The following is an 18295-nucleotide window of genomic DNA, read 5'->3' as shown; positions in this document are numbered from 1 at the left end:
AGATAACCCTAAGGGCAGTGCAAGTATAAAGTAATCAGAGGTAGATCAAGCATTGGATTTAAGCAGAATTTAGGCATATGTGACAAAGATGTAGTATTCTGAACAGCCTTTTTCAGCTGCTGCCTAATCCTGGAGTTACCTAAACTCCTTTGTTAAAAGTCCATGGAGCTTTGTGGTAGTCCAGTATGCATAGAAGTATTTCTGCTTTCACAGGACTAAGTCAACAAATACATTCCTCTTACCTAAACCAGATCAGAACAAAAATATCAGATGCTTCTCTACCCATTTTTACATCATGATCCAATAAGCATTCTCAGAGCATACCTAGCATCCACACACAACATTAGGACCCAAACAAAGAGTGCTACTTCCCTTTAAGATAAAACCTAATGATTGATACATTCAATCAGGATATAGAAAATAGATTCAGCTGTCTCCCTTATTGAACCATTGCAAATCCACAGCTATCATCACTCCTATAGAATGTTATAACCACAAGGATACAGATTGTTCAAAACAAGGGTAATCTCAAACCAGTGCTGTTGAAGCAGTGCCACTGTGCACAACAGTGAATTGTAGCCAGCAGGTCAAAAGAAGTGTTTATTCCCCTTTATTTGACACTTGTGAGGCTGTATCTGCACTCTCCAGTTTTAGGCACCCCTCTGCAAGAAAGCTATTGAGAAACTGGAGCAAGTCCAGAGGAGAGGCAGCAAGATGCGTACATGGCATATGAGGAGAGACTGAGAGAACTGAGTTCGTTCAGCCTTGAGAGGAGAAGGTGAAGGGGAAATCTTACTGCACTCTGCAGCTGCCAAATGGAAGGATGCAGAGGAGACAGAGCCAGGCTCTCCCTGGAGGAAGAGCACTGATGATCTCATGCACTGATGGCATGAAAAATTATGGGAACAAGTTGGAAAATAGGAAATGCTCTTTAGATGTAAGGGGGGAAAATGTACCATGGAGATGATCAGGTGCCTGACCAGGTTGCACAGAAAGGCTGTGGAATCCTTACCGTTGGAGACACTAAAAAATTTGCTGGGCAAGTCTGCCAACAACCTGATCTAACTGAGCCTGGTTTGTGCAGGGGGCTGGAGATAATGACCACAGGAAGTCCCTTCCAACCTCATTTTTTTTCTATGATTCTGTGACTGTATGAAAGAACAGCAGATGAAGGTCTTCTGTAACCTCACATTTGGATCACTTGATTTGCAAGAGGAGATCTGAATTCTGGTCCATAAAACCAAATGTCTACTTATATATGTGTATAACACACACAGGGACAGAGGAGATGTTAAAGCTCTGTTAAAAACAGTTGACAAAAATGAGCCACTCCTTTTAAAAATGCCTATATGCTTCTGGGTCAGAGCTTGCATTCTGGGCTGCAGATTACACATGAAGAAGAGCATCTCTAGGAACTGCAAGTGAGAAAACCAGTGAGTGAGATTTAAGACATATCCCCATCCTTCCAACCGGTTAGACTTAGGCAGAATTATACCTGTTTACTGACCCCAGGTAGCTCCTTCCCTCTATTCCAAGATGACTCATTTTCTCCATGCTTTTGTAGAAGAAGCCTGTACCTCATTCCCACACAAATATTTGCATGCCTTAATTGGACCATCTCCTAGCACTTAGTAGATTTCTTACCAACATACCAATAGTCTTGAAAAGTTTCTGTCTTCTGTGACCTGAATTCAAAACCTTTCAGCTGTTGTATGGTAGATTTTTAATACACTTTACAAAAAGATGTTTTAACATCTTGATCTTCAAGTTAGTAGATGCTATAGTATTTAAATTATCAAAGTGGACACTACCTCATTTAGAGATAGCCTGACCTTTATACATACACGCCTTATTTGATATCATTGTTCTCTTGCAGTGTACCCATAAGTGTGTATTATCTGCTATCGCTTGTCTTGCAATGTATTCTCTTGAGAAACTGTGAAAAGGAAAACTAATTTCCAGTTCTGTGCTTTTTTTTAAAGACCTCACTGCATGAGGTCTTTGTTACGGCTGCAGGCCCCAGGTGCTATAGTTACATGATTTTTTTTTATTATAATCACTGATATTATTATATACTTTGTAAGAAAGAGGGAGGTGTAATTACCAAAATAAGCAGGAAGACGGTATGGTCAGTAAGGACTGAAACATAAGGAAACGGTTTCACAAAAAGGGAAAACTGGTTTTATATCTTATTAAAAATAGGCATCAGCATTTAAATTTCTTGTATGCCCATATAAATAGAATAGACTTCACCTATGCAAAAGCCTGAAAATGAGCTTAGCATTAAAATAATATTTTGTGCATGCAAATATATTGTAAATCATTTAAAAAACATTTTCACCTTTGCTCCATGTAATTAATTATTGAAATAATTCTTTTCTTACTGTTCTTACCATTCTCACTGAGTGTGGAGGTTCTGAACTATATATTGCTCATGAATCAGTACTGAATTTGACACTAGTGATATAAGAAAGTAGAGGTGGATGCTTAAGAGATTTCATGCAGGCAGAAAATGCTGATATGTTACAGAACAAAATAAATTTCCCACCATGATGGGTAGGTTGGAGTCTGTTTGCAAACTATAGCAGAAATCTCCGTCTTAATGTCGCTAATCATATTAGCTAAATATCACAGCAGGTAAAATGAGTTTTCAATAACACTGCTGAGTAATTTTCCAGCTAGTTTCATGCTTGGGATAATCTTATTTTTTTCTTTGTAAGTTTTGCATGGATATACTGGGGCAATTATCTTCAGGCATTTGGAAACTAAGCTAGCACAGCAGCTTGCCAGTCTGCCTTAGTGTGACCCACTGTGGTGTTTATGTTCTGCATGCCAGTTGTTATTAGCTCACATGTGCATGGAATACCATTTTACTCTTTATTGGTTTAACATAATGGTATACCATGGGGAGTGTTTTACAGAAGGGACAGGATCTGAATATAAAGGCCTTCCTTCAAAGCAGGTATTTATTATCCATACACAGGAAATTTCACTCATTCCTCCCATTTTATTTTATTCATGAACACCAAAATAGATACCATGGAGGAGTATAAAGATTAATAGATAATGGAGAAAATTATTGCAGTTATATTCTGAGCAATCACAGTTTACTCAGTGTCGTACAAACCTTTTCCCAGTCTGAGACATTTGTACAATAAAGGCCAGATTAAGACCACAGGAGAGGACAAATTTCACAGTAAATTTCTCAATAAATTCAACAAGTGCAGGCACACAGTTCTCAGTGTCCTCCTCTAACACTGTGGTTACATCCTTCTCAGAGGTAGGGCTGACTTAAGTGTTTCTTTACTTCCCCCCCCATAACGCTGCCTCCAATCTGTTCCTCCAGCTGGGCATGGTGAGTCAGGTCAGAGAACCAGCCAAAAAGGTTTAAAAAAGAAAAACAAATGAAAACACAAACCCACACAAAATAAAAGTTATTTTTCCTTTATCCTAGTCTCGTGCTTACGCTGCCTCATAAACAGTTATCAGAGCAACACAGAGAGCAATGCATGGGAGGAACAAAAAGGCAGGGACGTTAGGGCCTGTTTATATCAAAAAAAACTGCAGAAAAATGTACACGGAAACAGGACACAAAAAGAGAGAAAAGAGAAAGTTGTCTTGTCACCAGATTTGCACAGAATTTTAAGTTTTCATTACAAAGAGAGATAATATCCTAACATGAATGAAGAAACAGGAATCAAACCGCATTCTGCATCAGAGCATACAGCAAGATAACACACCTCAGCCAAGACCAGGGAAGACAGCAAGCCCGTGATAAGGGATTGCAGATGCATAGAGGTGTCCTGCTCTGTCTCCACTCAGCATAGAAGGCAGAATCACCCAGTTCTGGTCCTGCAGCGGAGGAGTGGACAAGTTGCCCAAAGACACCTGCTCCTCTCAAGACACAGACCTGCAGGTATGCAAAGGGGAGCCTGCTCCTTTGGGTCCAGCCATTGGCGACTTCTTACATTAATGCCTCAGCATGTCAAAAAAGTACTGGACAAAAGGAGTAAAGAAGTTGTAACTGCAAGGCTAGAAAATATGTACAGACTTGCTCAAGCAAGTTGTATTATTTTTTAAAAAAAAAAGAAAATAACAACAACAACAAAAAAAAAAAAGATCCACAACTTGAGAAAGAACTAATAATTCAGCAAGAAACAATTTTTTTTTCCAGTCTAATGATACTTTGTCTTTCTCCCCGGAGTCCATGAAGTTTCAGTCTAATCATGCAGTTCATGTCCAAAGTCCTCTGTAGTATCTAGCAAAAATAGGAGGAAAATTGGTTTTGTCTTAATGTCCCACATCGTATGCAAGGATACCCTCACACAGAAGGCCACAACAGTTCAATCAATGCTGATACACTTTGAGATAGGTTATAAATACATATATCTCATTCATTTTATGTTGCAGGTTAAAAGAGAACACAGGGAAAATTCTTGAGGAAGTGATTTGAATAAGGACAAGCAGTTAAACTACTAATGTAAAGAAATTAAGAGGTACTGAAACATGCACGATTATAAACACCCAAGCGTGATTGACTCACGCTTACCTCTTGATCTAATGTGAGACTCCAAACCCCAAAAACCTAGTTTCCAACAGATTTGTATCATGTGGTTCTTTTCTGTTTCAACTGAACTAGAATAAGGCAGCAACTTAATTTTTATGTGTACTTTTTCTATACTGGGTAGTCCATGCAGAAAGACAATTATGTCCTAACTTTGGGGAAAACTTGAGTCAGCATTTGTGCCCTATTAGACATCAGAGGACCAGCCTGTCAGCTGTGAGAAACATCATGTGTAGATTTATTGATCACAAAAAAAAAAAAAAGTACAAACAATGACTAGAAAGATTTTGGTTTGCTTTGCTTTTTTTTTCCCCCTCTCCAGTTAAGCCATTCATAACATACTTCACACAAGTTTCTGATCTTTGCTCGAGTTCATGCCCCATCTCTTATCCTAACTGGGGGCATTAAGCAGGTTCTCTACTTGGCTACTATTTTTGAGAACCACATGAGAAGTCTGTATCTTTCATACACCTACCCTCTCTGTCTGATTTGGAAGCTGGCCAGTGGGTTTCAGAGTTATTAAGAAGACAAAAATGAGAGTGAGCAGAGTGACAGGCAACATGGTGACAGCAGCTTCACTTCTTTTGGAAACCAGACAAAAATAGATGCTTGCATATCCTAAATGCCGAAATTAAGTGGAAGGCAACTTTTCAGGGCTTCCGGTCTAAACGGAAACCAGATGTTCCAGGGTTATTTTCTCTGGTCCTTCAGAGAAGAGTTGCTTTGTCAATAAGTTGCTTCCTTCATCACGGCCTGAGACTTTTTCCGCTGGTATTCAAGTGCACTTAAGGCGGGGGGGGCAGCCAACAAACCTTTCTCCAGAATTTTGGAAACTCATTATAAAAAAACATGTTCAGCACAAATAAGAGTGTGCTCATATTTTTGAATTTTAAATCCACTTTCTTCTTTCAGATAAGAACAGCCAAATCCTCAGCTTGTCTAAATCAGCACAGAATCAGTCAGCAGCACCATGCCAATTTAAACCAGTTGAGAGTCCTTGCATGTAAAACCAGTTGATTTCTCACACATGTCAGGTTTGATAGTTGTGCTGGCAAAACTGTGGAAGCCAATTCTTGTTTGGATGTTGCTACTGAAATAAAGAAGCTGGTCTTATTTCTCCAGCCTACCAATTTGTTCCTACAGGCAATCAGGTGGCAATCCCCAAGGATGGGAGTGTTGGGAAGGTACAGGGGAAGGAAAGCATGTGAAAGGCCAAACTAAAAACAAAAAGTCAGCTAGGTGATGCTTCAAAAGAAATATTATCTAGTTTTATTAAAAAAAAAATAATAATAATAATAATAAAAAGAAATCTAGGATAATAGGCATCCCATCAGACTTTCTTCTGATGGAAAGATAAAAAAAAATTATTGAGGAGGATAAACTTCTTTTAATTCAATTTGTGTTTAACACACTCCAGCTTGGGGAAGATTGATGCAAGAACTCAGTTTTACATGCTGAAAACTATCTAAAGACATTCTCACCATCAAAGAATCAGTCTTCAGAGGTTTACACATGAATTTAACCTTACGTGCTACAGTCATGAGACAAAACAGGATATGTAAAATTTGAGCTAACACCTCTTGCAGGAAAAGGATTGTAGCTGGTAAAACTGAGGACATGTATTCCTTGAATCCAAGTCTTAATGTCAGTTCCAATGTTGATACAAGCAACAATATATCCTTACTCTAATGTGATAGGCTATATCAGTATTTTTTTCTTCAAATACTCTTTTATTTTTCCAGATCAAACATCACTATGAATTACAATTACATATGGAGATTTGGAGGGTCTTTGTTTTGGGGTGGGTTTTTCTTCATTTATTACAAATATTTTCCTTCATTAAGAAGTAACATGCAAACTGAAAGAGGATAACAACATAAATTATATGAAGTGCTAAACTATGAACTATTGCAAAATGTCTACCAGGCTATTAGGGGTACTAGAGTGAGAAAACAAAATATGCTTAGGTAGATTTGACAAAATTTAACAAGCAAGAGAGGAATTTACACACATGGAGGTAATAACAGATACAAGGAAATAATTACTTTTGAATTTTAAATTTTTATTTATAAGGAAGTACATTTCATGTATCCCAGTAGATCCTTTACAAAGATCATCACAAATAGGCAAAAACACAGTGAAAAACAAACACAAGATGAATGAATCCTACTTTAATAAACATGAGGTCCTTCCAAGAATGTATTATTTATTTTGATTTATTCTACAGTGATAGCAGTCTTTTGACATAATTGTTACGTGGCTGAAGAACATCACACTAGGATTTCCTGCTTCAATACACAGAATGCATTGATATTCTAATAATAAGCATTTAAAAATGCCTTATTACTATTCTAGGTCCACTGGTTTCTCAAGTCTCAACCCAGAAATGGAGACACTAATTTTCTTTTCATAAAGACAGAATTTTCATAACTGCCTTTATGTAAAAATCAACAAATCCATTTTTTAAGGCTTCCTTCTATGACTATTATTTCATGTAAAGCTGGCAATTAGCTTACCGACATTCTTATTTCTTGATTTGGGACCTAGCAATAGAAACAATCTTGTGATCTGTATTTTAGTATCCTTTGGGAGAGTCATGGGAAAATGTATTGCACATGCAGGGTCCCTTTTATGACCATGGGCATTCAGTCTGAGTCAGCTGGTTTTGCTTTTTTAAAAATTGAGGCAATGCTATGCCCTATCTTATAGTCATGCTGTACAGCTGCACATATTACTGTTAAAATGAAGTTTGACAAGTGCCATGAATGCAATATTAAATGAGGCAATGGCAAAACTTAAACTGAAGAAACTACAGTTCCTCTGCTTATGTTTTAGTAACCAAATTAAGCAGTCTATAAAGGCTATTGTCATACATGTACCTTCCTTATCAGCTGTCCAAGTTCATTTTTTAGGTGAAATCAGCATTTCAGTAGCACAAATGTCAGTATAATAGGACACTATGTTGCACAAGAGTCATGAAAGGTTTCAATCTTCTAAAACTCCTACAAAATTTTGGAATACCATAGAGTTTCAGAAAGACCGAGAAATTTGGTTATTTTTTTTATCCTGGCAAGTCCCAGGCCATGATATGAAGGCTTTTGGGGTGTTTAAGAGTGCAGATCTTGCCAGGAGTATCAAATAACCAAATTTATTGAAATCTTATCAATTTTACTGTAATGAGGGACCTTCAAAGTGAACTATCCCCCAAACCATAGCTGGGTTTTGTCTGATGCAGAGCTGTTAGCATGCTTCAACAGAAAGCCAGGGAGTGAATGAATACTTTCAGTCTGCACCACTTCAGTTCATTTCACTCTGTGCAGTTTCTTATATGGATGGACAAATCAGTTACACTGCAGCTGTGAGAAGGAACAGGAGTATTTGGGACAGTATGCCAGTCACACATCTGCAGTCAGAACCCTACCGCTGGTCCTTTACCTCCACCCATGTGTCCTTCTTTGGTTCATACCTGAATGAAAAAACAAAGCAGTGTCTAGATGCAAATTACTTCTAAAGGATGCGAATGGGTGCCCTGCTCAAACATTCAGATCTAAGGATATCAGATAGGGGCAATGAGAGAAATAACCTCATAACATTCCTTCAGAAGCTTGTCAGATCAAGTCATAGGGAAGGCATGGATATTTATATATATAAACACAATACCACTAAACAGACATTAGATACTACTATGTAATGCAAATGGATTGAACATGAGCAGCAGTATGCCATGTGAGATTGTGCAATGAAACCACAAATGTAAATATTAAACTTTGCCTAGACAAGCACATCACTGGTACAGGCAAGTTATTACTTCCTTAAATACTATTTACCAATGTCTAACTACAGTAACTAAATGTTTGGTTTGAACATGTATTTTAAAGGTTGCCTTAGCTCAGCTATTCCAGTAGCCCTATCTTGAACAAACCCCCAGCCTAGACAAAACCTGCAGCTGAGATTTGTTAGGGAGGGACTTCATGTATTTGTACAAAGCATCGAGGCTGAAGACCTGACTAGGAGTGCTGGTGGGTGACTGCAGTTTAAGTGATTCTTATAGTTCTGTTTAATTTCACTGTTCAGGTAAGATTTTGTTCTTTACTGGAAAACTCTGTTCATAGCAATTTGTTAAGCATAAAATAACGTCAGTTATTTTTCAAAAATAATTTTCCAAGGTGTGGACTGACTATATTAGTGAATGAAGATTGGAACAAGAAAAAAAAACCCACAACAAAACAAAACGGTGGGGGAGGGGGTGTGTGATTAAAGTTAAAAAGTACATAAATCACTTCAGAAATATAATTTGCAAATTCATTGTGTGAAGTAATTAATCAAAGCATGGCTGAGTTATAGTACTTGAGAGACTTTGATCTGACAACTGGAAGAAATATAAAGAAACTACTGGGTATCGAGCTACAGAGTTAGGATGTAAAATCTTTCTCCATGCTAGTCACAAGTTTAATTACTTCTTTTTTTCCACTGACAGATCCAAATTAAAATAAATGGGCCACATCAAGATAAATTTCAGATGCATGCAGCGCTTAAGAATATATTGTTCCCATAATACAGGAATACCATGGAATTTATTAATAAAACTGTTCAATTGTTTTCTTTCACTGGGAATTGTGTTGGGAAAGTAAAATAGAATACATAACAAGTGCTTAACATTTTCTCTTTTAGATGTTTAATTTAGCTATTTTAAAACACTGGTTTTATTTTTACAAAAATATATATGTCTACCCATACTTACAGCAGCATGTGACAAGAAAAATAGTTATGGTAAAAAACCCATAGACAGTAGTAAAATATTAACTGGACGGCCTTAATACTGTCACTCCTTATTCTCAATGTGAAGAATTTCAGTTTGAGTAACACACACAGATTGTTCTGCTTATCTGTATAGGTTTGACATTGCTGAAAGTGACTTGAGATACTTTTAAAGTAACTAAATGCACTTTTAATTCTTAATTGCAAGAATAAAAATGAAAATACAAAATATTTATTGTAAAATGTATACAAATCTATGTTACAGATTTAAAGTTTTTAGGAAGTAAATAACACTATTGCTAAAGGAAATTATTAAGTCAGTATGTAATGCTACCATGCCCTGTGAAACACAGCTAAGGCTGGTCCATCATACGGGAGCTCATATCAGTAAACATGTAGTCAGAAACCAGAAGTCGGGATCAGCATATCCAGGGTCACCATTTCTAGTCATTTGCCTTAAATGATAAGCCACAAACTTGAAAAGAAGTGTCATTATTACATCAGCTGTGTTATGGCTTTTAAAACCATAGGACAAGTTTATTGCCTAGTCTGTATCCAGTAGTATGGACAATTATTATATATCCAAAAAAGCAGACAAATTAACAGTGATATATAAGAGCATTCCCCCTACCATCCTAAGCCTGGCTGATAGGAAGAGGTCTTGAATTGCTCTTTAATCTCCAGGGTAATGATCTCACTCTTTCCCTTTCCTCCTCATCCTCCCAAAGCTACCTTCCAGTATATTTCTCCCTCTCTTACCTTATTCTCACAGTTTTCTGCCCTGAATTATCTGTAATCTGTACATAGCAATCAGCAGAGACAACACATAACTGCTTATGTTAATGCAGAAGTAGGAAAAAAATCCTCCTTTTTGTCCATTTGAGTGGCCAGCCAACAGACGCTTCATTGGCTGCTGCTGCTGTTATTTAGCCATAACTCCTCTGCATATGCTACACACAGTGGCAGTGAAGGAGACTCACTCTTCTGTCCCCGCCGACTAAACTGCATGAGCGATTATGCAATCTTGCAGCAGTGGGCTCCAGAAAGTGAGCCGGCAGTGCCTGTGGGTAGGCTGCAGTTGTAGGAAAAAGGTGACCTGTGTAAGAGGAGGAGGGTAGTAGTTAATGTACTAGCACTTCCTTTGGGGAACGTACCTAAAATCCAGGCAGCTCAGAGAAGGTGAGCACCTTTTTTTCTGTGCAATTCACTAGTGAAATTATCCTTAAATATGGTCGTTTTAAAGCAGACCCTTCATTCTTATGAGTCGGAGACTTGAAGGTCCCCAGCACCTGGTGTGCACTGGCATCTTCAGAACTTATTTACTTCACTGCCATGAGGGAGCTAGAAACCCACCTTGGTTATCAAGCCTGAAGTATCGGTCCTAAAGCAAAAAAAGTATAATCTTTCTTTCTGCAGACAAAATCGAAACACAATCTTAAAGCAATTAAGCGTCCCAACTGTAGTTCTAGACACAGTGTGCTTTGCAAGCCGCAGCCTCACCGTATCCTTCCTGAGGCCCTGCTTCCTTCCAAACATCGGTGCTGGTTCACAGACGCCCGATCTCAGCTCTCTGACAACGATTTGCTGAGTTCTCATGTCACCAAAATTTTGTTTTGCAACTCACCCATTCTCACAACTTTCCAAAGGTTGCCTTGATCTCTTGAAAGGCTATGAAAGGCAGTAACATCAGGGGTGAACAGGAAAAGCAGAGCCTGTTTGGAGGGGAAAAAAAAAAAGAGAAATTAAACACAACTCTTGACTGCTTCCTTGCTCTACATGAACCCATATAAGCAAACAAGATTAGGGAAGGCCATCCTTCAAATGGGAGGTACTCTTGTTTATACAAGTTTTTTTTAAAATGTATATGTATGTTTAAAATCCTAAGACATAAGTAATGATTTTCTTTTTCAAGATTTACTTGTCTTCCACATAAGTTTAAGGAGAAAAAAATCATGCAAAAAAAAAGCTTGTCTTGTCACTACAATGAGGAACTAAGTGAGTAGTTTTCTAGAAGAACTTCATCAGGGAAAAAAGGATTGCAAGGACGCTTGAATAATGAAATATCAGACAATCCAAAACATCATTAACCCTAGTTATATTTCTTGGAAATTCGTCCTTACAGACTTTCTTCAGTACCTTACACACAAAGGGAAGATTATGTGACTGTAGCTTCCTTCCTCCTGCCTCAATTCAATTTTCTTTCGATAAACGTGTTTACTGTGAGAAAAGAGAATAGAAGTATTTGATTCAGAGGACAAACCTGGAGGAAAGATATAGAAGAGCAGGAAAGGAGTGAAAATCAGGCAGAACAGGGATCTTTGTGAATAAAAGGAAAAGGTAAAGGGATGCAAGAAAGTAAAATACAAAAGAGAAGATATGTCATATCAGATGGTAGAGAATATTTTTTGATAACAACCTAAGTGTTAGATTTAAAGGACAATGTCTAAATGTTGCATTAACTAGTGATCGGAGCTTTATTCTCTCTGCATAAATAAAACTGTCATAAGCACTGGTACCGCTGTAGCCACTATTTTTTTTATTTTCTGATGTTTTCTTTTTGTCTGTCACAGAGATGTAATATTCTTCTCAGTTGGATGAAGCACTTTGAATTTTTGTAAATTTTTATGTTGTCTTACTGCAAGTAATGTGTCACATATGTCTACAGATATTTAATCTTGATTTTCCTTCTATTGACATTCAAACTGCATAACCCTCGTTTCTCACACAAAAGTGAACAATGTTTCACAAAAGCGAGCGTCTGCTTCTTTCATCACTTCACTTTACCAGCAGGTTATTTCCAGAATCTTCTGTCTTCTATCCTCTTTTGCGTGAAGGAAATTAAAAATTACTGACATAACTGCTAGGAATTCTTCTCCTTTAGCAACCTTTGAGGCTCCTTTAAGTTGTTCATTCTCTGTGAGGTATCCAGTGAAATCATGTCACTACAAAGGATGTACACCACCATCCGTACTTTCCCACATTCCGAATAAAGAGCCTATATGATATCAATATCAAGCCTCACAAAAAATATTATTGCTCATTCTTTAAATAAAGTCTTCAGCAAAGACCATCTCTCTGTCTTAGGTAGCTGTGGATGCATTTAGTTTGTTTCTTTTGTTTTCAAAATTGAGTAGTTGTCCACAAAATATGTGTCATTCTATTTCATTACCTGCAGCTCAGAAGATGTCATTCTGTTTGTATATTGTGGAGGTGGCAACAACTCAAAATTTCCAACAGCATGAATCCTATCTCTTTTGATGTCCTTTTCCCTCATAGTCACAGCTTGCTCCTCCTCAATACTCTCTGATTATTTTTTCATGGGGTTCCATGCTGCTCCTAAATCTGGTTGTCTAAGAAATAATTCTATTATTTATTTATTTGTTTGTTTGTTTGTTTAATTAATTAATTAATTAATTAATTAATCTGCAAATTCATGGGAAATTCAAAAAATAAAATTGCCAATTTTTTCTGAAATTCCCTACAGGAGGAAATTTTAAGGCCCTCCTCTTACAGTCAGAAAACAGAAAATGGAAAGTTAATGCCATAAACCCAAAGTCAAACATGCAAAAACTGTGGTTGCATGTGAAATAGTACCTGAAAATTTTGGGCAGCATCCCCTCCTCCCTACCTTCTTAGGTTAGGCTTCCAACTGAAGTTTGTGGAAATGTACTTAACTCGTACTGAAAAGTGTTCTCTGTGCTGGTATATCATACTGCAGAAAATGGAAGACAGAAATCTGTGATTTAGAGATGAAACCTGCAAGCACTTCAGTGCCGAGTGAAACAGGAGGGGGAGCTCTCAGTACACCGGCCAACGAGGAAGGATCGCTCCAGGCTGTTTCCCAAGACAGGAAAGAAGGATCTGCTCTCACCCTGCTTTTCAGCTGGGAAAAGGTACAATTTTCTCACCTTGTTCGTTGGATTACACAGCAAAAACTGAGCTAATTACCTTCTCGCCTTTGCCTTTTTGATAAAATAGGTAAGATCTAACTTGGTTCAGCAAGCAACTACAGCAAACAAGCAGCAAAAGAGCAAGGACAACACCAGTAACAAGTCAGAGATCCAAGAAGTGTTGCACAGCAAGGGAACCATGAACAACTGCTTTCTGTCTCATTTTCTCTCTTAGTTAGGTCTTGACTTCACACATTTGAAGATCAGCACCACAGCCTTCCCCTGCCCTGCAGCCCTATATACCAAATGCAAACCATGCCTTGGTCTGTGACCTACTGATGACAAGATCACCACTAGAAATCACATTTTCTCTTTGCAGCTCTTTCCTCATTTATTGCAAGGTGCTTCACTTTCTCAACTTGAAATCAAGTACAGACACTTGGGAAGTCTGAAAAGGAAACAGCTAATTATAGGGTAGCTACACATGCAAGTAATAGGGCAAAGAAGTTAATTTTCTAAGAAGAAACAAAATATTATTGAAATCAGTCAGGAATATTTCATCCGGCCATTGCCACTTAGCAATTTTATAGAAGGTAACAAGAACATGCAGAAGGATTGGAACAAAGGTTTAATAGACATAGGACAGGCTAGACACAGAAGGTAGACTGTATATATTTTCAATCATAAATTTGCAATAAACCAGGATGATTTCTAGAGTAACAGCTCTAGGCAAGACATGTATGACCCAGAAAAAAAATCTTTAAATGGTTCTAAAATTACCTAATTTTACTCATCTGGTAATTCTGCAAGTATTATACCTTCAAAAGAGAAGACAACAGGACAGTTTCTATCCTTTTATTATGAGTTGGATTCAGCCCACTGAATACTGTAAAATGAATCAATTCTGGGTAATCTACAATAAAAAAGAAGGGCTTAGAAAAAGATTATGCATAAAAACAATACTTTAGACAAATCAACAGTCAATGTTGATTATTAAATACTTACCGACTGTTCAGATTGGTCTCTGAAGTTAGAAAAACTAGTTGAACTACGGCAAATTATAATAAAAGTAAGAAATCTGAATAGATGGAAAAAAGAGTTTCTAGGATGGTCCAGGGAATAGAAAGAAGATTTAGATGAGGCTTGCTTAATTTAACAAACCAGATGCTGAGAAATGAGTATACACTAGAGAAGACAAAGAGCTAGTAAAGCTGAAAAACTAAAGTTCATCCAAGAATGATCAAAAAAAGTAGTCTTGGGTAAGATTAGACTGAAAAATTAGAAGGTTTCTAGTTGCCAGAAAAGTAAAACAGCAGCTTAACTTCTTTTAAGATCAAACTGGAAAAGTTTCTAAAAGGAATTTTATGACATGGTTTCCAGCAACAGCAGAGAGCTGTTACCCAGGAGGTTGTAGCTGTTCCCCATTACCCAGGACGTCCTTTCTTATCTCACGTCCATACCAAACAGAGGTCTGTCAGCACTGATTGGTATTCCACAAACAGAAAAAGAGGCTGAATTTGTCAAATGCACTTCAGAAGTAAATTATCCACTGCAAATTATTCAATAGTTTTATTATTCTATAACTCATGTAGTGAATGAAGTTCATCTAATATTAATGAATTCTCTTAGTGGGACTAAATTAAAGATTTGTGGTTAAGCACTCAAATGACACACATCAGACTCTCAAAGAACGCTGACTACTCTTTACTTTCCTGGCATCAAGTTTTTGCAGTTTTTTGGGTTTGTTTTTTCTTTCTTTTTTTTTTTTTTTTTTTTTTTTTTTTTTTTTTTTTTTTCTGGGACATATATTTTCCATCAAGGATTTATGAAAAACTTCTAAAGTTAAATGTACTCTTAAAGTAAGAACTGCCGGGAGCAAAACCTGTGTGTATTGAAACATACTCAAGGCACTCCACTGACATAGAACCCAGCCTCTCTGATGAAAGCTATCTATATATGATGAAAAGGAGAGAGAGAAAGTTATAGGGAAACATCTAAATTATGATCCCAAAGTTGTAGATACACAAACACAATAGTTTTATTTATCAGTGGAAATGAAGGAGAGATCTTCAGTAATGGAAAACTTTAAATGTTGTGACAAAAGCAGAGACCACAGTAAATCAACTTGGAAACGCCTGCAGACAGATATCAAAAATGAGAAACAGAAGTTCTATATTCTGACTTAAAGAAAGGATGTAGAAAGTTGCTTTGACAAGTGCTCAACCACTACACAAAGAATATCCAAATGTATAGACAAGAATTGGCAGTTTGCTACAAATTTGAGAAAAGGCAAAAGGAATACAAAGCAAACTGATTGTAAAAATTTCAGGTTTGAGCTGGAAAAAACAGAATGTTATTAGTAATACAAGAAAGCAAAATCTGTTCCACAGTGGATGACTTCCATTTTCATCCCCAGCTTTCAAACCAACCTTTTGACCAAAAAATGCATTTATAAGATGATTTTGTTTTCAACCAAATTTTGGGTCAACCACAAATGAGAAAACAGAACAAAACAAAACAAAACAAAACTTATTTTTAGACTATGACTCTTAAGCATCCCTTTGAATGGCATTGATAGCAGAATGGAGGAAGATAAACTGGGATCAGAGAAGGATGCTGAAACTCAATGAAGGATCTGTTTATCATCACACCCAGGGATTTTTCATAGCTTCCTATGAATTTACTAAATAGGGGATTGAGCTATAGGTTTGGCAGTGTGGGTATTGGAGTTCAATGTTTATCTGTACTTTACTGATAGAAGAGCTTTCAAGGGAAAGTTTTATATTTTTTTACTTGCAATTGTTTCTCATTTTCTTTCTGATTTGGATTTGGTTTACTCATTGTGGTATATAGATAAGAAATTACTGGTTTAGTCATGCTGTTGATGGGAATGACATGGCTTCTTGCTTCATTAGCTCCTATCACCAGCAACATGCTTGCTGCCAACACCATTCCTGTATTTTGTTCAAGGATGGTTCAAGATAATAACAGCCCTAGGATATTAACAATATCAAGATATTAACAGCCCTAGGAGCAGGAATAGAGATCGTGTATCAGGTACATGTCCCAAAGCTTCATCCAGTCTGCTGCTCCTTCTTTCCAAGCCAACAGCTATTTCTATTTCTGCAAGGCAGCAGAAATCTGGAAGGCCCCTTACTGAAACAAGTTACAGAACAGCCCTTGGGCAGTAGCTGGAGAGCTCCGAGCTCCTGGAAGCTGGATCTCATGTTTCCTGGGATAACACACACATGTTTTTGCATAGCTTCTCTCTTTTTTTCACAGAGCTCATTATGTGGTGTCCATGATGCAGACCAATCTTCAGGTTATACAGATGTGAATCACTGAAATGAGCCTGGGCATACTATAGTTAGCCAGATTTTCCTCTTGTCCAAATCTTCTGAATCTACACGGTCCAAAAACAGCCAAGTGGAGAAAGTGGAAGAGTCTACCCTTAGCCAGAGATACTTAATTTACAGTCATCTACCTTTAAAATTAATTACCCATTTGCAGATACAGGTCTTTGTGCTCTACTGTTTCCACTTATAAATTAAAAGAATACTTTACCTAGCAAGTTTTGAGTGCTGCTATGGCTCTGTAAGTGGAGCGAGAGATCACAGAAAGAAGGAAATAGAACCTTAACAGCGACATGAGTCCCTTCATTTCCTGCGAGAGACAGGGAAGTTAAGGTGTGGGTCATTTGCAGATTTAGTTTTGAAGCTCGTTGGGAGGTACTCAGCTACAGCTAAAATGGCTGCCATTATAAAATCTTGGGTAGATGAGATGCATAGTAGATAAAGTGGTAACCAGTGTCTCCCTTGGAGCACTTTAACAACTTGGTTTGAATTCATAAGCGGTCTGATTGTACATGTGCAAATGCTTCCCTATAAAGGTTAGGCACCCATTGTTATTGCAGCGTCTGTTAAAAAAGATAGCCATATCGGTTGCTAGGAGATGGTAGACTTCTCCTGGAGAAAAATCACTCCTGATAAAAAAAAAAAAAAAAGATTTTACATAAAGACCCTCTTAAATATAAATATCTTTGACAGCAGCTATTATTATTCACTGAGTTCCTTCACAACTGAATAAATGGCAGAAAAATATATTATTTGAATACCATTATATCCTAAAGTGTTAAATAGATTTTTCTCCCTTTTCTTCCCTCCCTTTTTTTGTTACTCCAAAGTGATATTTGCTTCCAACTAAAATTGCTGCATTCTTTTTTCTACAGACCATTCCATGAAAGAAATATTTGGAGAACTGAGCTCAAAAATTGAACTTGCTTGTCTTCCCTTCCACCGTAAAACCAGCTTCGCTTAAAACTAATTGTAGAGTAGGAAAAAAACTTTGTTGGGAAGGAACATGGATGCAAAAAGACAAAAAAAAAAAAACCTGCAGCAAGTCTTCACAAATGGATGGCTGGGAGAAGGCAGGTGGGAGGCTGTGCCACATGCAAGCAACCAACCATCCAATTTCATTTCAATAATGTTTGTAATTTTCTTCCTACTGGGGTGGCTGGAAGTACAGCTGCCCTATATTCGTGTCCATGTGCCCAGCTTTTGGTGAAAATGACCTTAACAAATAAAACATGAAACAAACGATATACTTGGCTGTTTTAAACTTGTGTAGTCAATAAATGAAACAATAATCTTTCCTAATTTAGTGTGCTCAGACTTGCTATTGTGGACATGAGAACTCCCCAGCTGCAGAACACAAAGGCATGCTGCCTGCACAATATGGGGTTTCAGCAGCTGTGCCTTCCATTGACCGGAGCTGGGAGAAATGCAGATCAAATACTGACAATAAGAGATCGATGTTGTAAATATTAGCATGAGAAAGGGTGCACCAAACTCTGAGTGTGTCCTTTTTTTTGTGTGGTTGTAATAAAGTTTCTCAAGAATTTTGCATGCAGGGGAGCGTGTGTGCGTGTGCATGTGTGTGAAGTGCCTCCGAATCAGGCAGCAGCATGTTTCCTTATACAAATATTGACAGGAATCCTTCGGTTTATTTGAAATTTTCCTGAGAAAGCTGCAACAATACAGTAATACCTCTTCACTACTTTTCACACAGTTGTTTCAACTGTTGG

At 37.4% G+C, this 18295-nt stretch overlaps 1 long non-coding RNA gene across 1 annotated transcript; it reads left to right on the top strand.

The window, feature by feature from the left end:
* Positions 1-8386: 8386 nt before the first annotated feature.
* On the top strand, positions 8387-17812 carry LOC116962650. The gene is made up of 3 exons (XR_004407707.2): positions 8387-8638; positions 13041-13215; positions 17441-17812. It is a non-coding gene; the product is annotated as an uncharacterized LOC116962650 (long non-coding RNA).
* Positions 17813-18295: the final 483 nt, after the last annotated feature.

The sequence above is a fragment of the Tyto alba genome, unplaced genomic scaffold, assembly GCF_018691265.1.
Source record: "Tyto alba isolate M040663 unplaced genomic scaffold, T.alba_DEE_v4.0 Super-Scaffold_45, whole genome shotgun sequence".
Taxonomy (NCBI): domain Eukaryota; kingdom Metazoa; phylum Chordata; class Aves; order Strigiformes; family Tytonidae; genus Tyto; species Tyto alba.
Note: the sequence above shows the minus strand (reverse complement) of the source record. Positions and strands in the feature narration are given on the sequence as shown.